We start from the raw sequence: 19,963 nt of genomic DNA on the forward strand, positions 1-19,963 counted from the left end.
AATGAGGAGCCGGCCAAATATCCTTAAAAAACAAGGAACTTCCTTGATTAATGGATAATTCAGCATCAACCATGCAATGCTCAAGATTGTAAGCTCCTTTGAGCAGGGACTGTCCTTCTATGTTAAATTGTACAGCGCTGCGTAACCCTAGTAGCGCTTTAGAAATGTCAAGTAGTAGTAGTAGTATAAGTAACAAAGCAGGTTGAGCTTCTGAAGTCTTTTCCTCCGTTAAAAGTAACTATTACTCTGATTGAGAGAATAGATTGCTTTATTATAGATATTTCACCCAAATGCTGATACTTGCCCCTCAGCACTACTACTATACAATACAGGCAAGAAGGATAATACTGAGTGCAGCATTCACGAGGAAAGACTTCAGAAACTCTGTATTCACAAAATGTCACCGTGAATTACAGACTGACACCAATCTCCAACATCTTTTACTTAGGAGATCATGATACAGGTTCCTCATTAATCAAAACCTTTGCTAACTTAGTCCATGCTTAATCCATACTTCAAACAATGGTATGGTAAGATATCAAAACTTATCTGGGCTACGGCGTGGACTGGAGGGTGTGCTCGACAGAAAGCTTCCGTTTGCCAAACGCTTCATCGGGAGCTCCGCCCTCAAACGCCCAATTATGCCCTTCAGGGAGCTAGTCAGAACTTCTCCCACATATAATATACTTCTGCAATCCACAAAAACAAAGGATCAAGTTCCCACATGCCATCTTTTTCTTTTGATCTAGGCACAGAAAAAAAAAAAAAGATTTAAAATGCTCCCAGGTTTCAACCTAATTCATGTTTATTGTGGGGTATAAATGTCATAAATAAATAGAAACTCTGAATGTTGAGCAACTAATTCTCATGACATGATGTCTGTTTTAGTGACCCTTTACCAGGAGAAAAAAAATCTCTACACTAATATAACACGTGCTAGGGTGTCCCTATAACTAGCCCTTCCAACCAAATGACACACTGATTACAAATTACTACTCTACCTATGAAAAGTTATTCCGTTATTATACTTCCTCTGTGTACATTCGTATGCTGCACAAGCCAGCATGTTTGAAAATATAAGTGAGATTAAATACGAATGCTACCAACAAGAAAGAGTGACAACGTGGATGCAGCAGCTCCTAGGTTTGCTTGCTTTGTTTTGAGAGTATGGCAATGACAGCTGAGTGGGGAAGGGGAAACTGAGACTGGCCTAATTGGTTTCAACATTTTGACATCACTTTGTCTCCTGTCTATTAAACCTCCTTGCGGTTGATGAAGCAGCATTGATTGATGCAGTTAGTGCTGTGTAAAAGTATGCAAGGATACTCATGCGGCTGCTTTACAAATCTCTTTGAAGATGCGCTTTTACTAGCCAAAGTCTGAAGACGATGAGCTGTGTCTTGCGGAATTTCATTTTCATAGTAGAAAAAGATACAAGCCGCTATCCATTGTGACAAAGTTTGTGACTGGTTGAGGCAGCTACCATTCCCAAAGAAAAATAAATAACTAAGGTGGGCGGCCTGGACATGTGCGAATTAAATACATGGTAAGTGCTTGCGCAAAGTTGGCCCAGATTTACCACCGCAATGCTGGAGATTTAAAGCCAATGGGTAGGGTTACCATATTTGCTGTGATAAAAAAAAAAAGAGGTCACCCATCACACCCCCATGCCACGCTCTATCACACCCCCACCATGCCCTGTCAAACCCCCACCACACCACACCAGTAAAGGGCATCCCGAGCCTGTAAAGTGTCTCCTAGATTCCTGCATTGCACTGAAGTTTACACAAGCATGGACTTCCACATACAACACGCATTACACTTTTAACGCCTTTGAATCTGGAAATGTAAGACCCTTCTATGACCTGTAGCTTCAGTTGGAATAGAGTGGAGGAGTAGCCTAATGGTTAGTGCAGTAGACTGAGATCATGGAGAACTGGGTTCAATTCCCACTGCAGCTCCTTTTGACCCTGGGCAAGTCACTTAACAATCCATTGCCCCAGGTTAAAAAAAATACCCTTAGATGAGCCCACTAGGGAGAGAGAAAGTACCTGCAAATAAAGTGTACAGCTGCCTTCAACTACTAGCACTATACAAATGGTTAGTAGCTGTGATTTTTAAAAATAAATTTTCCCCTTTTACCACTTTGAATATAATTTCATAAAGTATTTTCTGTGTATGAGACATGTTCTACATGTGGAAATGGCTTTTGTAAAATTATTTGGGTATATATGTGTGTGTAAGTACACGTCTACTTGACAAATGCCCCAACTACATGATGAAAAACCCACCAGACTGGTTCATCGAGTACCTCACCAAACACATCACATACATGTTTGAAAAAGGTCAATTTCCACTAGACAAAGGCGACATAGTGCTCACACCTATCTCCAAAATCACTACCAGCAAGATCAGCGATATCACAAATTACAGACCAGCAGTCTCAATACCACTACTGACCAAAATGATGGAAGGTCTAGTAACACAGCAACTAATGGAATAACTGACAAAATTCTCGATTCTTCATAAATCCCAATCAGGTTTCAGACCACAACATAGCACTGAAACAGTCATAACCACCCTCATAACAAAATTCAGAAGCATAGTATGCCAAGGACAAAACGTATTACTACTACAATTCGACATGTCAAGTGTGTTTGACCTAGTAGACCACACCACACTAATGACACTGCTCGACAACATAGAAATCAGCGGTGCAGTGGCAACGTGGTTCAATGGCTTCCTAAAGACCAGATCCTACATTGTAAAGATGTCCAACCAAACATCAACCTCATGGATCCCTGAGTGCAGGGTACCACACGGATCACCAATATCCTCAATATTGTTCAATGTAATGATGGTGCCTCTGGGAAAAAATTGAATTAATGGGTTTCAACCCATTTATATATGCAGACGATGTCACCATCTTCATACTTTTCCAAAGCAATATCACAAACATACAGGACAAAATAAAAAAAAGGATTGGACTTCATGGAAGAATGGGCAACAATTTTCAAACTCAAATTGAACAAGACAAAACTAAATTACTAGTACTATCCAGCCCATACAACCCCACATCCTACCAAAAAATCACAATCAGCCAACAAACACACCACATCGAAACACAACTTAAAATACTAGGAATCATTCTTGACAAACATCTAACACTGGACAATCAAATATCAGCAGTAACATCAAAATGCTTCAGAACACTATGGAAACTGAGAAGAATAAGAGACTATTTCCCTAGACAATCTTTCTGGATACTGATGCGATCAACAATACTATCGCAACTAGACTACTGCAATGCAGCATACGTAGGGTGCCAGGAAAACACACTAAAATAGCTGCAAACAGTCCAAAACACGGCAGCAAGACTGATTTTCAAGAAATCGAAATACAAAAGAGCAACCCCACTGCTTGAAACACTACATTGGCTACTTGTCAAGGCAATAATATTTTTCAAAGCGAGCACCCTAATCTTCAAGATCCTATTCGAAATGGCAACCGAATATATGCGTAACATGATTGAACCATCCTCAAGAAATGCCAGCCCAGAAAACAGAAATTACCTACTCCCACATCAGAAAACAGAAATTACCTACTCCTACATCTACCCAACTGCAAAAACACCATCTACAAAACTATCTACACAGCAGGATTTAGCTACCTGGGTTCCAAATGGTGGAACTCGATACCAAAAATCATATGAAGCATCACAAATTTCCTCCAATTCAGAAAAGAAATGAAAACCTACCACTTCAAAAAATTCTACAGCTAATCACAAAGATATCATCACCTTCCTTTCAAATCTACCTCTTCAAAAACTATATGAATAAATATCATCAAAACTCTACAATCAAACACAAAAACTACCACTATCTTTTTCTCTTCAAATCTATCTCTTCAAAACTCCATGAATAATCACACAAAGTATAGATGCCCTCTCCACATTGCACAACCCTATTGTAACTCCACCAAAATGTAAATCATAAGCCACTTTCAACCGGCTCACTGGCTCAACTCAAGTAAAATGAATAGGCTCCCCTCTCTTTCATTGATAGAAATTATTTCATGCCAGCCCAAGACTAACAACTGGTACAAACAAACTTTTATTTCAGGTAGTTCCCAGCCACAACAGAAGAGCTCCTGTGTCTCAGCTGTGCAGCTTACTGGCATGTTTTAGCCAAAATAAAAGCTCCAATCCTGTACAGTAAATCTGGTCTCTGCTATCTTAGTTATTCTGCTAGATTGTGAAATCGTTTTGAAATGGTGAATTTTATATAGATTTGATTTACATTTTCTATACAGGAGAGTGAAAAGTTCTTCCTGCTTTTAGTTCAAAAGGTATTATTTCCACCGCCTAAACTGGAAATGGATCACTGCACTCATAGTTAGGAGAAGACCTGCCCATGTGAAAAAAACCCACTGTAAATAGAAATTCAGTGACCGTATAGTCACCTATTATAAAGTAACCGACACTCATCTGTTATGCAACCTTGTGCAAACAGACTGAATAATATCTCACAATCATGATGGCAAGCACTGGTATTGAGGTTTTATTAAAAAAAAATGTTTACTCAAGATGACGGGGCAGGCAGCCTTTATTTTCTTAGAAAATGCCCAATTGTTGGCTGCAATGGAAGTATGAGTTAGGGCTGTCAGCCAACTCGCTTTTGTTCAGTGATCGGTTAATTCTTTTTTTTTTCTTAATCTTTTTTGTATGTTTTTCAAATGGTGGGGAAAAAACTGTGAGGTTTCAATGTTGAATACTACTTTTATTACATTCCACAGATTTAAATTACACAATAAGAGGAGCTTGTCCATTGGTATTAGAAGATATACCATCAAGACTGTTTTGGCACTCCACCACCTTCCCCTGTGCATAGGTATTTGAAACAAAGGTGGTGTGCTAACACACAAGACTTGCATGCTAGACTAAGCTCAGTTGCGTGCCTAAGTTAATTTAACAATGAACTGATAATTGGTGTTAGCAGGCAATAATAGGTTGCAATTACCCTTAATTGTTGCTAATTGGCATCAATTAGCAGTTACATGCACAAGTACCCGTAGTTGGTATTCTATAATGTGTGCTCGCAAATTCTATCATGCGCGCCTACTAGGGGGTGTGGCCATGGGAGGGGCATGGGCAGGTCAGTGAAATGCCTAGCAGTTATGCACGCATGTTATAGAATAGTAGCATTTACGCACCTAAATGCCTACTCCAGCCTTTGACATGGAATAAATGATTGCACTTAGATTAAGGCATGTATACCTGGACTTATGCTAGTATTCTGTAATGGTGATTGTGTGCACAATTGCCATTATGGAATTCATGCTCAGCTCACTGTAATTTTGCACCTAACTTTAGGCTCCCTTCCTTGAATCTACTCCTACTAGCCGTTGAGCCCGTAAAAACGGGCTGGTATAGAGGTTTTCCTCCCCCCGCGGTCACCACCGCTCCCCTCCCCCCCGCCCTCAAAGTCGTCGCCGCCACCACCCCTCCACCTGGTCCGGGCCCTCTCTTCACTTCTGAACTTACAGATCCATTCGCCGAACGCAGCAACGCACATCAGCTGAGCTGCCCCTTCCTTCTCTGCCTGTGTGTGTCCCGCCCTCGCTGACGTTACGTCACAGGAGGGCGGGGCCACAGGCAAAGAAGGAAGGGCTCACTGCAGCTCAGCTGATGTGCGTTGCTGCGTTCGGCGAATGGATCTGTAAGTTCAGAAGGGAAGAGAGGGCCCGGGCCGGGTGGAGGGGTGGCGGCGGCGACTCCGAGTGGGGAGGGGAGCGGTAGCAACGTCGGCGGCGCAGTTTCCCTCTCTGTCCCGCCCCCCCCCCCCCCCCCCCCGTCATCATGTATTGACGCGGGGGCGGGACAGAGAAGGAAGTCTCTACTGCGCATTTGCAGTGAGTACGGTCACTCGCCGTTTATATGTTTGATGATGATATGACTACATCCTATAACCTAGCTGTTTGTAGACTTATGAAAACAACTATACCATAGCTCTATATGCCAAAACCAGGGCTCCCCAAGATGACAGAGGGCTACCAGTATCTCCAGCCCATGAATTTATAGTGACAGTGTATGCATCAAGGTTTGCATATCCACAGGAATCTGACAGGGGACTGTCACATGAACATCTTTGCTATGGCTCCCCACACTGCCCCGATAAAAGCATCTACTTATCTGCACTAACTGGGAAGATCTGAAAAAAGGAGAGCCTGGTTGCAACAAGAGAAAGAGCCATCACTTGTGAAAAGCATCTTTATTTGTTGTTAACTCTTTATTTATATCAGTTTCAAAAGAAACATACATTTTCAGAAATAACCAATAGGAAAAGAAAAAAAAAAAACCATTTCCATACTATAAAGAACACAATAAAATTCAAGCCCACATTAAGGGAAGCAAAATATTTATTTGTTACATTTGTACCCCGCGCTTTCCCACTCATGGCAGGCTCAATGTGGCTTACATGGGGCAATGGAGGGTTAAGTGACTTGCCCAGAGTCACAAGGAGCTGCCTGTGCCTGAAGTGGGAATCAAAATCAGTTCCTCAGGACCAAAGTCCACCACCCTAACCACTAGGCCACTCCTCCACTGTTGCTACTATTTGAGATTCTACATGTAGAGGAGTGTGGTAGCCGTGTTAGTCCACTCTTAAGGTTATCAATAGAAATCAAACAAAATAAAACATGGAAAAGAAAATAAGATGATACCTTTTTTATTGGACATAACTTAATACATTTCTTGATTAGCTTTCGAAGGTTGCCCTTCTTCGTCAGATCGGAAATAAGCAAATGTGCTAGCTGACAGTGTATATAAGTGAAAACATTCAAGCATTACTATGACAGTCTGACAGGGTGGGAGGATGGGGGTGGGTCGGAGGTATGCATGGGGACATCAAAGCATATCATTGATATTCTAACAGGATGGGTGTGGGATAGGTGAGGGGAGGGTGATCAACAGAGACATACAGCTTTATGGTTTATAATGGGTTAGGAACCCCAGATCCTTGTTAAGTCCTTTCTGTTGGGTGTTAAAATATTCAATCATTCTGACTTCAAAGGTCTTACGTTCTTGTATGGTTTTAAAGTTACCTTTCAGTATTCTCACTGTGAAATCACTGGTACAGTGTCCTGGTTCTGTGAAGTGCTGTCCCACCGTGGTGGGGGCCCTACTGGCTGTATTGTTCTTGTGATGTCTATGTAAGCATCTGGCCTGTTTCTCCAATATAGCAACCCCCCCCCCCCCCCCCCCGAGAACATACCTGGAAGGCGGTGAGGGGCGGGCGGGAGAGCCAATCCGCCGAGTGCACGCCGCTGGGGGGTGTCGGCGCCTCGCTGGTTCCCTGCTCTCTCTGCCCCGGAACAGGGAGCAAGGAACAGGGAGCAAGGAACCAGCTAGGCGCCGACACCCCCCAGCGGCGTGCACCCGGGGCGGACCGCCCCACCACCCCCCCTTCCCACGCCACTGATCCAGAGGCATTATAATATTTTTCCTAATTATTCCTAGCATTTTTCTTTTTGGCTACTGCCTCTTGCAGTTATGCACTATACAAATTAGTTACTAACATTATAAAATAGTGTCAACCTGCATTATGTAACTGCAAATTATGGCCAATTAACCCCATTAATCACTGGTTGTCAGTGCATTAATTACACGTGTCGCTCGTGGGTTTCCATAGCCTGCGCGTGCAATTTTGCGTGTGAACTGTGAAAATGTGTGCACAAGATTATAGAATGGGGGGAATAAAGGGTCATTTTATAATTGAACACCTTTTTTCAAGCCTATTTGATAAAGAAAAGTAGGAGCCTTCAATACTAGTGCAAGTGGCAGAAAACAGGCTTTAATTTAAGGTATGATCGCTTACATCTGCTCTATAGCCGGTGTAAATGACCCTGCCTAGGTTTTACAAGAGCACACAGAAATGACAGTATTCTATAATCCATGCACATACTGACTGTGCTCTTCCCTTTATGCACACCCACAGTGAAAGTATGTGTCGTGCAAACAACATTATCTACTTTTAGTATAAAAGTACATAAGTACTTAAGCATTGCCATATTGGGAAAGACCAAAGGTCCATCGAGCCCAGCATCCTGTTTCCAACAGTGGCCAATCTAGGTCACAGATACCCGGCAAGATCCCAAAAATGTACAAAACATTTTATACTGCTTATCCCAGAAATAGTGGATTTCCCCCAAGTCCATTTAATAACGGTCTATGGACTTTTCTTTTAGGAAGCCGGCCAAACCTTTTTTTTAAACTCTGCTAAGCTAACCGCCTTTACCACATTCTCTGGCAACAAATTCCAGAGTTTAATTACACGTTGAGTGAAGAAACATTTTCTCCGATTCGTTTTAAATGTACTACATTTTAGCTTCATCGCATGCCCCCTAGTCCTAGTATTTTTGGAAAGCGTGAACAGACGCTTCACATCTAACCCGTTCAACTCCACTCATTCACAGCTGTATGTTGCCATGCACATACTGACTGTGCTCTTCCCCTTATGTACACCCACAGTGAAAGTATGTGTCATGCAAACAACCTTATCTGCTTTTAGTATCAGGCCATTCACAGCTGTATGTTGCCACTTACAGGCATAAATGACTAAAACATAATTTACTGCATTATTCATGTCTAAACATGTTTGAGGAGGTGGGAGGTTTCACAGGTTTTTGAGGTAGAGGGGCAAGTACATGGCTATGGAAATAAGTACATAGTACATAAGTACATAAGCATCGCCATGCTGGGACAGACCAAGGTTCCATCGAGCCCAGCACCCTGTCACCGACAGCGGCCAAAAGAACAAGCAATTTGTCCCGCCCATCCTAGAAGTACTGTATTATTCCCTCGTCCATTCAATAACATTCTATGGCTTTTTCCTCCAGGAAGCTGTCCAGCCCTTTTTTTCAAGTCCGCTAAGTTAACCGCCTTAACCACCTTTTCTGGCAGCGAATTCCAGAGTTTAACTTACACGTTGAGTGAAGAAAACTTTCTTTACATTCGTTTTAAATGTACCACACTGCAGCTTTATCGCATGCCCCCTTGTCCTAGTATTTTTGGAAAGCGTAAACAGACGCTCCACATCGACCCGTTCCATTCCACTCGTTATCTTATAGACCTCTATCATATCTCCCATCAGCCACCTTTTCTCCAAGTTGAAGAGTCACAGCCTCTTCAGCCTATCCGGATAGGGAAGCCATCCCATCCCCTGTATCATCTTTGTCGCCCTTCTCTGCACCTTTTCCAATTCCACCGTATTTTTTGAGGTGCGGCGACCAGAATTGAACACAATACTCGAGGTGTGGTCGCACCATGGAGTGATACAACGGCAGAATGATATCCTTATTGTATCGCTCCATGGTGCGACTGCACCTCGAGTATTTGTGATATTATTCCTGTGTATGTAATGTAATCTGCCAAGAATGTAGGATTGTGCAGAATAGAAATTTGAAATAAATAAATAAACTATGGGCCACCTTATAAAATTATCCAAAGCGAAGCATCTGCTTATGCTAAGAGCCTTTCTGCCCTTCACTTAACTTTGTGATAAAGGCAGCTTCCACGTGTCATTTCCCTTTTGCTATTGATAACGCAGTTTAGTGTGTGCTGCTGTTATCACAGCTTCTAAACCCTCTGGGGAAGAGCATTTACTGCTGTACTTGTAACTTGTCTTTTGAAAGCTAAATCTAAAACTCTCTCCTGATCTTAGATCTTCCCCTCTTTGATCCAGGATCTCCAAGTAGTGGTTTTCCATCCCCCAGTTCTTCTCTTCTCTTCCTGCCCCTTCTCCACCCTCAGCCTCCTCAATTTTTCTCCTCCACTTCTCTTCGTAGCACTGGTCACTAAGATCCATTTCCCTCTCGAAATAATTAAAATATTAATTTGAATGACTGACACCAAATATTTTCACAGCACTTAGACTTACTAAGTTGCATAGCTACTATGCAAACTTTGTAAGTCTAACTGCTTTGAAAATGAGCCCCATATGTCATTGAGGGGTCCTTTTACAAAGGCACGCTGAAAAGTGGCTTGCGGTAGTGTAGGCGCAGGTTTGGAGCGCACGCAGAATCATTTTTCAGCACGCCTGTAAAAAAAAGGCATCTTCCCCCTCCCCCCCCCCCCCGAACATGGACGTGTGGCAAAATCAAAATTGCTGTGCGTCCATTTTGGGTCTCTGACCTTATCGCCAGCCATAGACCTAGCGGTAAAGAATTTGGGCGGTAATGACCTACGCATGTCAGATGCCACTTGGCGCGCACCTGCTACGCATGCCATAACATAAAAAATATTTTTCAGACCCGCGTATCGTACGCACGCCAAAAATGAAATTACCGCAAGAGCCACGCGGTAGTCGGGCGGTAAGTCCATTTTGGCGTTCATTGGGTGCGCGTAGGCACCTATGCGGCTTAGTAAAAGGGGCCCTAAGGCAATACATCACAGTGCACTGAGAGGACTGAATTGCAATTGCAGATAGGAAATCAGGGGGAGTCATGTATTAGGTATACGTAGGGTTACCATATTTGCTCCCTCCAAAAATAGAACACATGTCCTGCCCCCGCCACACACCCCACCCATCACACCCCACCCTGCCCCCTGCCACATACCGCCCCACCCCTTTCACACACCCCGCCCCATCACACCCCCCTAAGGGTGTCCTATCCTCCCCTTACCTTCCTGTACTACCCTGGTGGTCTAGTGACCTCTTCGGGGCAGGAAAGGCCCCCCTCTTTCCTGCCCGCAGTGCTGCCCTGCATACTGTTGCTTGTCCTGGCGCCGATTCAAAATGGCCATCGAGAGTTCGCTTCAACTCTCGACGGCCATTTTGAATCAGCGCTGGGACAAGCAACAATATGCAGGGCAGTGCTCCAGGCAGGAAAGAGGGGGGGGGGTCTTTCCTGCCCCGAAGAGGTCACCAGACCACCAGGGCAGTATAGTAAGGTAACGGGGAGGGGACTATGATAGGACACCACTAGGCCCGCCAGCCTGCAATTTTGTCCAGAAATCCGGACAAACGGGCAGCCTGGCAAAACCCGCCCGGCCATGTCCTCAAAAAGAGGACATGTCCGGGTAACACCGGAAATATGGTAACCCTAGATATATCTTGTGCGGCTTCATTTAGGCAGTGTATTTTTTCTAGCAAAAAAAGGTGGTGGTACTCAAATGCTAGGCCACCCTTCAGGGGTGGGGTGATAATTAGGGTTACCATATGGCTCCAGAAAAAGGAGGACAGATTGAGCCAGCCGGGTTTTACTTCCATTGCTTTCAATGGAAATAATTGAGCCAGCCGGGTTTTACTTCCATTGCTTTCAAAGCAATGGAAATAAAACCCGGCTGGCTCAATCCGTCCTCCTTTTTCTGGAGCCATATGGTAACCCTAGTGATAATTGAGGGACCCACACCACAATGGCCAGGCCCCCTGCAACCAGTCACAGAATCTATGACAAGGCAGAATTGGTGCGTAGAGCCTCAGCTCTTTCATTAAAACTTGGAGTCGGGCCAGAGGGTGGCTACTAAAATGGTCAGTGTTCTTCATCCTAAAACGTAGGGGGACAGACTTAAAGATCTCAACATGTATACTTTGGAAGAAAGGCAGGAGATAAGATAGAGACATTTAAATTTTTATTTATTTATTGCATTTGAATCCCACATTTTCCCACCTATTTGCGGGCTCAGTGTGGCTTACAATACATTGTGAATGATCGAAATACAATTGGTCACAGTACGATTATGGGGTACGTTGTGGAGAGTTATGGGAAGACAAAGTCAAAGTCAAGTATCATCTGGGAATAGAACAATGGAATGTAGCAATGGGGAAATGATAGGACGATAGAACAATAGCAAGAGAACATTAGGGTGTAACAATTTTATCTGTGGGTGGAGTTTTAAGTGTAGTGAAAGTAAGGGGAAGAGAATTCAGAAGAGAGTGTATTGGTGCTTTTCTATTAGCGTGTATACCTACACGAGGCATAAATACACAGGAGGCGAGTCTGTTTCAACTGAAAGGAAACTGTGGAACCGGGGGGGGGGGGGGGGGGGGGGGGGGGGGCATAGGATGAAGGTGAAAGGGGATAGACTCAGAAATAAACCTGCAGAAGTGCTTCTTCACAAAAGGGTGGTGAATTCGTGGAACAGCCTCCTGGTGGAGAGACGGTAACAGTATCTGAATACAAGAGAGCCTGGGACAAGCAGTGGCGATCCTAGGTTGGCTGCCACCCGGGGTGGATCGCCGCTGCGCACTCCCCCCCAGGTGCAGTGGCGTCCGTCCCCACAGGGTCCAGCATGACACCCCCCTCCCCGGCGCATCAACCCCCCTCCCTGGCGCATCAAGCCCCCATCCCAGGTGCATTCTTGCTGCTTGTGGGTGCAGTGAGCAGCCACGTGCCTGTCGGTTCCACTGGCTCCCTGCTCCCTCTGCCCCGGAACAGGAAGTAACCTGTTCCAAGGCAGAGGGAGCAGGGAACCAGCGGAGCCGACAGGCACACGGCTGCTCTCTGCACCCTCCAGCAGCGTGCACCCGGGGCAGACCACCCCCACCGCCCCGCCCTTGCTACGCCACTGGGGACAAGTACAGTGGAATCCTGATATAATGCGATGATTGGGATCCATAAAATATCATTGCTTTTTAAAATATTGAGCCCGCATTATAGCGGGGGTCAATAGAGCTCACCCGAAGTTGTTTTCACACCGGAATTGGGAGTGGCCTTCAGCTACGTAGGCAGAGCGCCCCCAAAGTTGTTTTCACACTGGAGTGGAGTGTTTTTCATGCAGGCAGAGTGGGCCCCACTCCAGTGTAGCTAGCTAGACATTGCCGACAGAGGAGCTGTATGTAAAAAAAAAGGGGAGCCAAGACATGACCGTGTTATATGCAGATTTGTGTTATTGTGGGGAACATTATATTGGGGGTTTATTTATTTGTAACATTTGTATCCCGCATTTTCCCACAAATTAGCAGGCTCAATGTGGCTTACAAAATACCGTCATGGTGGATGTCAAGTATGGCAGGATTAAACAAATACAAAAATTAAAAGGGTCAGGTAGATAGAGGTAAATGGATACAATAAGGACGTGGAGTTTAAATTCCAAAATTCATTACAATGTAAAGGGTTGAGGTAATTAGTTGGAATCAAGAAGGTAGGTCTTGCGGAACAGGTAAGTCTTTAAAGTTCGTTTAAAGTCTTGATGGGCGGGCATTTTTTTAACGCTCTTTGGTAATACATTCCACATTCGTGTACTTTGGTTTCACTGTACATGGGATCTCTAAGGGATATTGGTCTTTATCTGCCTACATTTTTCCCTATTTCTATGATTCTTACAATTGATACCTAGGGTCCCACCCATTTAACTTGTGGTACGGTTATGAAGGCAGACTTTGTGTAGAAATGGTAAAACCAGTGCATTTTTTCTATCGAAAAAGGTGCTGGTACGCAAATGCTGGGCTACCCCTTCAGGCAGTGGTGTAGCAAGGGCGGGGCGGTGGGGGGTCCACCCCGGGTGCACGCTGCTGGAGGGTGCAGAGAGCAGCCGCACGCCTGTCGGCTCCTCTGGTTCCCTGTTCCCTCTGCCCCGGAACACGTTACATCCTGTTCCGGGGCAGAAGGAGCAGGGAGCCAGTAGAGCCGACAGGCGAACGGCTGCTCTCTGCACCCTCCAGCAGCCAAGAATGCACCTGGGGGGGGGGGGCTTGATGCACTGGGGAGGGGGGTGATGTGCCGGGGAGGGGGTGTTTGTTTTGTTACATTTGTACCCCGCGCTTTCCCACTCATGGCAGCCTCAATCTGGCTTACATGGGGCAATGGAGGGTTAAGTGACTTGCCCAGAGTCACAAGGAGCTGCCTGTGCCTGAAGTGAGAATGGAACTCAGTTCCTCAGTTCCCCAGGACCAAAGTCCACCACCCTAACCACTAGGCCACTCCTCCATGTCATTGCGCGGGGGGGGGGTGTCGTTCTGCACCCTGGGGGGACGGACTGCTTCACTCGGGGGGGGGGGGGGGTGTAGCGGCAATCCGCCCCAGGTGGCAGCCGACCTAGGATCGCCACTGCCTTCAGAGTTAGGGTGATCACTGAGGGACCCATCCCACAATAGCCAGGCCCCCTGCAATCAGTCACAGAATCTATGACAAGGCAGAATTGTTGTGTAGAGCCTGAGCTCTTTCATTAAAACTTGCAATCCATGGGTCAATTTTAGCAGACAATGAAAAAGGTGCCGGTACTCAGTACCCCAAAGTACCCCCTGAAAAAAAGCCCTGGGTAAAACCCAATAACTCTAGCATTCAAAAAGGAGAACTGAAAAATGTCACTGCAAGTACTACCACAACATCCGCCTCCCAAAGTTTAGCAAAAGCAGCTTTCTTTCAGAGTTAGATCCTAATGGCCAATTAGGGCAAATCAGTCTTTGAATGAGTCCAATAAACTTCTGCCTTCCCTCTTATCAGTTCCCTGGACTGTAGATTTAAGCAGCAGCTGGCGAAAAGTCGTAAATGTGTGTTTGTCATGTGCAACTTCTGGGAACCCTTGTGATCGGGGCTGTACAGGAAGACACAACTCATTTGCCAAGATTTTTGTGGGCCGGGTCTGGCTGCTGACGGGGAAGCCCGGACAGCCGGGGAGGAAAGAGGAGCGGCGGTGCTGCTACGGCTCAGAAAAGAAATAAAAAGAAACTTCAATCAGGTAAGTTGTGCCGTTACTTGTGCTTTCAATCGCTAAAGTCCGGTTTACTCTGGCGTTTGAGGACTTGGAGGGAGGGAAGGAGCGGAGCGATCGGGCGTGTGCGGATAAGTTATCGTTCTCCGCCTAACCCTGCTATGAACCTGAAAACCGTATTTGTCCGTGAAAGGGACGCAGGAGTGGGAATAACTTTCTATTTCTTTGCCTAGGTGTGTTTCTCTTGATACATTTCAAATGAAATAAAGATCTGGCCTCCCCCCCCCCCCCTCCAAATCTTCATTAGCAATACGTCCTCCTCGGTTTTTTTTTTTTTTTTTTAATTAAGGGGAAGGAAATCTATTTAAGAGATTACAGACGCCCACTGGCACGTACGATGTAAAGGAAATGGTGTAGGCTGAAGTTTGACATTTTCTGTCACTGATAAGTGAAATTCTGTGTGTTGGGGGGGGGGGGGGGGGTAGGATTGTGAGGGGTTATGTCGAAGTGAAATGATCCTGAAGGATGTGAATTTCATCACCAAGGTAAGCTGAAAGTTGGCTGACTTGACCTCTGGGTGGGCTCAGGCTGGACAGCACAGCTCCAGCCCTTGAGGATAATCTTGGCTTTAAATCGATTGTAAGCTCTCCGGGGCAGATACTCTGTCTTATCTGCGTGTGTGTACAGCGCTTCCTGCTTCAATGTTGCTATACAAATGACAAAGTGATGGTGGTGGTGCTCATTCCTATCAAAGTGTTGTTTTCAGGGCTGTGTGGTGTTTATATTTATTTAATTTAATTAAAAAAAATTTAACAAAAAGTACCAAGTATGTAGTTCTTCAGTGGCTGCTTCCTCCTAGCCCATGGAGCACGTTTCCACTCGCACCAGGATTTTAAACTGCGTCAAGATCAGAAAAAGAAAATTTGCTGCTGTGTTGGTGACCTGACTGAAAATCACAACGGTTTGTCATGTTTTCAGAATATTTGCATTATAATTTCAGCTCACTGTAGCCAATAGAAAAAGTCTTGAAAGTTACCCTTTTTTGAAGTTGCAACTGGAACTGATCTGTCCCATCCTGGCCAGGGATATGTTTCTCCCTTTTCTTTTTTATTCTAGGGCACTTTTTTTTAATATTTTTTTTTTATTAGTTTTGCTTTCTTCTGGTTTGTGGAGCAGCTGGTTCAGGAACCAACAAGAGGGGGAAAAATTCTAGACCTAGACTTAAAGCACATTATCTGGTGCAGGAGGTAATGGTGCTGGGACCGCTTCATAACAGTAATCATAATGTGATCAGATACGATATCAGCTCTGGAGAAAGTACACATAAGAAATCCAATAGGTTAGCATTTAATGTTCAAAAAGGAGACTATGATAAAATGAGAAGACTGTTAAAAAAAACAAAAACTTAGGGGAGCAGCTGCAAAGGTCAAAAATTTACATCAGGCATAGATGCTGTTCAAAAATACCATTCTGGAAGCCCAGACCAGAAATATTCCATGTATTTAAAAAGGAGGAAGGAAGGGCAAACAGCAGCATGGTTAAAAAGGAAGGAGGAAATGATATGAGAATGAAGGGGGGGCAGACTCAAGAAAAACGTCAGGAAGTATTTTTTCACGGAGAGAGTGGTGGATGCTTGGAATGCCCTCCCGCGGGAGGTGGTGGAGATGAAAACGGTAGCGGAATTCAAGCATGTGCGGGATAAACATAAAGGAATCCTGTGCAGAAGGAATGGATCCTCAGAAGCTTAGCCGAGATTGGGAGGCGGGGCTGGTGTTTGGGTGGTGGGGCTAGTTCTGGGCAAGACTTCTACGGTCTGTGTCCTGAAAATGGCAGATACAAATCAAGGTAAGGTATACACAAGAAGTAGCACATATGAGTTTATCTTGTTGGGCAGACTAGATGGACCGTACAGGTCTTTTTCTGCCGTCATCTACTATGTTACTCTGTAAGAAGGATCCAACTGAAAATAATAGGAAAGAGCATAAGGAATGGCAAGTCAAATGCAAAGCACTGATAAGGAAGGCAAAGAGAGACTTTGAAAAGAAGATTGCATTGGAGGCAAAAAATATAGAATAATAACATTTTTAGGTATATTAGAAGCAAGAAGCCAGCAAAAGAATCAGTTGGACTGCTAGATAACCAAGGAATAAAAGGGGCAATCAGGGAATATAAGGTCATAGTGGAGAGATTAAATTAATTCTTTGCTTCGGTCTTCACCAAGGAAGATGTAGGAGAGATACTGATGCCAGAAAAGGTATTCAATGCTGACAAGTGGGAGAAATTGAAACAAATCTCTGTAAAGATGTAATGGAGTAATTTGACTAATTGAAGAGTAGCAAATCATCTGGATCAGATGGTTTACATCCCGGAGTACTGATGGAACTGAAAAATGAACTTGCATGGCACTGAAAGATTGGAGGATGGCCAATCTAATGCCAATTTTTAAAAAGGGTTCCAGAGGTGATCCGGGAAATTATAGACCGGTAAGCCTGATGTCGATGCCGGTCAAATGGTAGAGACTAGTATAAAGAACAAAATTACAGAGCATATACGTAAGCGGAGAGTGGACTGCCAAAGCACCGTCACCATCAGAAGTCCGTTTGGGGGAGCAGTCGCTCCCCTGGCGACCCACCTAGCTATGCCTCTGAAGCACAGATTAACATTACAAAGCCAATGTGGATTTTGTCAAGGGAAATCTTGCCTCACCGATCTACTACAGTTCTTTGAAGGTGTAAATAAGCATATGAATAAAGGTGAGCCGGTCGATATTGTGTATCTGGATTTTCAAAAGGCATTTGACGTGGAGGGGCATTTTTGATATGATGTCTAAGTCCGACTTTGGACGTTTTGCAAAAAACATCCAAAATCTGAATAGGAAAGAAGGCCATTTTCAAAAAAGAAAATTTTTGTCTTTTTTTTTTTTTTTTTCAAAAATACCATTTTGAACAAGGTTTATGATTTGGACGTTTTGTTTTTTGGTCCATTTTTGAAAAAACACACAAAATCAAGCCATTGGGATGTAGGAGAAGCCAGCCTTTTTAGTAGACTGGTACCCCTGACATCCCAGGAAAGCAATAGGGCACCCTAGGGAGCACTGCAGTGGACTTCATAAAATGCTCCCTTACCTTGTCTGCTGAACCCCCCCCCCCCCCCAGAACCCACTACCCCTAACTGTACACCACTACCTAGCCCTTACGAGTGAAGGGGGCACCTATATGTGGGTACAGTGGGTTTCTGGTGAGTTTTAGAGGGCTCATAGTTTCGTCCACAAGTGTAACAGATAGGGGGGAGGTAGGAGCCTGGGTCCACCTGTCTGCAGCGCACTGCACCCAACACTAGACTACTCCAGGGACCTGCATTCTGTTCCAATGGACCTGAGTATAACATCCGAGGTTGGCATAGAGTCTGGCAAGTAAAGTTTTTCATCACATTTTTTGGGGGGGGGGGGGGGGGTGGGAGGGGGTAAGTGACCACTAGGGGAGTAAGGAGAGGTCATCCCTGATTCCCTCCAGTGGTCATCTGTGTATTTAGGTCACATTTTTGTGCCTTATTCGTTATAAAAACAGGTCTAGCACAAATCGCTTTAAGTTTTAGTCCTGAATGATTTTTGTTTTATTCCATTGTGGCTGAAAAATGTCTTAAGTCTTAGGAACTCCCAAGTCCTGGCCTGAACACGCCCCTCTTGAGATTTGGATGCACTTATGACGGACTTCATAGAAAAATGTCTAAAAATAGGTTTCGAAAATACTGATTTTGTGAGAAAAACGTCCAAATGCAGATTTTATGCCACTTTTTTTTTTAGATGTTGTTTTTCTGTTTTGAAAATGAGCCGAAAAGTATCTCATGAATGACTCCTGAGGAAAGTAGAAAGTCATGGGATAGGAGGTAATGTACTATTGTGGATTAAAAACAGGTTAAAAAGATAGAAAAAACAGTGAATAGGGTTAAATGGTCAGTATTCTCAATGGAGAAGGGTAGATAGTGGGGTTCCCCAGGGGTCTGTGCTGGGACCACTGTTTTTTAAACATATTTATAAATGGTCTGGAGATGGGAATAACTAGTGAGGTAAATAAAATTGCTGATAACACAAAGTTATTCAAAGTTGTTAAATCACAAGAGGATTGTGAAAAATTGCAAGAGGACCTTACGCGACTGGGAGACTGGCAGGTGGCATTTAATGTGAGCAAGTGCAAAGTGATGCACGTGGGAAAGAGGAACCCAAACCATAGTTACGTGATGCAAGGTTCCACATTAGGAGGCATCGCCCAGGAAGAGGATCTAGGGGCCATCGTTGATGATACGTTGAAATACTCTGCTCAATGTGCAGCGGCGGCTAAGAAAGCAAATAGAATGTTAGGAATTGTTAGGAAAGGAGTGGAAAACAAAACTGAGAATGTTATAATGCCTTTATATCGCTCCACGGTGTGACCGCACCTCGAATACTGTGTGCAGTTCTGATCACCTCATCTCAAAAAAGATACAGTGGAATTAGAAAAGATACGGAGAAGGGTGACGAAAATGATAAAGGGAATGGGACGACTTCCCTATGAGGAAAGGCTAAAGCAGCTAGGGCTCTTCAGCTTGGAGAAGAGACGGCTGAGGGGAGATATGATAGAGGTCTATAAAATACTGAGTGGAGTGGAACAGGTAGACGTGAATTGCTTGTTTACTCTTTCCAAAAATGCTAGGACTAGGGGGCACACAAAGAAGCTACTAAGTAGTAAATTTAAAACGAATCGGAGAGCACATTTCTTCCCCCAACGAGTAATTAAACTCTGGAATTTGTTGCCAGAGAATGTGGTAAAAGCAGTTAGCTTAGCAGGGTATAAAAAAGGTTTGGATAATTTCCTAATAATCCATAAGCCATTATTAAGATGGACTTTGGAAAATCCACTGCTTATGTCTAGGATACTGTCAAAATTGTGATGGCGGTAATCTACCAAAAATATACACCATATACAACCAACGAATGGTAGAGTAAAGTTCAAATAGTGGGACTTATTTCTAGGATAAGCAGCATAAAATCTCTTTTTACTGTTCTGGGATTTTGCCAGGTACTTGTGACCTGGATTGGCCACTGTTGGAAACGGGATACTGAGCTTGATGGACCTTTTGGTCTGTCCCAGTATGGCAATGCTTATGTTCTTACAGTTCAGTGTCCTAATCATGTCAGTTTAAAACTGATTAGTGAGATCATGAACGACAGTTCTCACTCCATTGCTGAACAAACTAGTCCATGGGGCACAAGCCTGAAGCTGCCCTGAGCTCTTCAAGGAGATCCTGAATTTGCCTTTTGGTTTGACCATTGATGTA

At 44.2% G+C, this 19,963-nt stretch overlaps 1 protein-coding gene across 2 annotated transcripts in view; it reads left to right on the forward strand.

Annotated features, from left to right (window-relative positions):
- The first annotated feature begins 4,537 nt into the window (after window positions 1-4,537).
- IL4R (interleukin 4 receptor) overlaps window positions 4,538-19,963 on the forward strand; it is a 69,096-nt gene continuing 53,670 nt past the window's right edge. The window contains exons 1-2 of one of the 2 annotated variants that reach the window (XM_030212890.1): window positions 4,538-4,548; window positions 12,960-12,969. The gene's annotated coding sequence lies outside the window, so the exon portion shown is untranslated. Of the gene's footprint in view, window positions 4,549-12,959; window positions 12,970-14,655; window positions 14,678-19,963 lie in introns of those variants that run through there. The other variant, XM_030212892.1, reaches the window with a different exon arrangement.

Source organism: Microcaecilia unicolor, chromosome 8, assembly GCF_901765095.1.
Source record: "Microcaecilia unicolor chromosome 8, aMicUni1.1, whole genome shotgun sequence".
Lineage (NCBI taxonomy): Eukaryota > Metazoa > Chordata > Amphibia > Gymnophiona > Siphonopidae > Microcaecilia > Microcaecilia unicolor.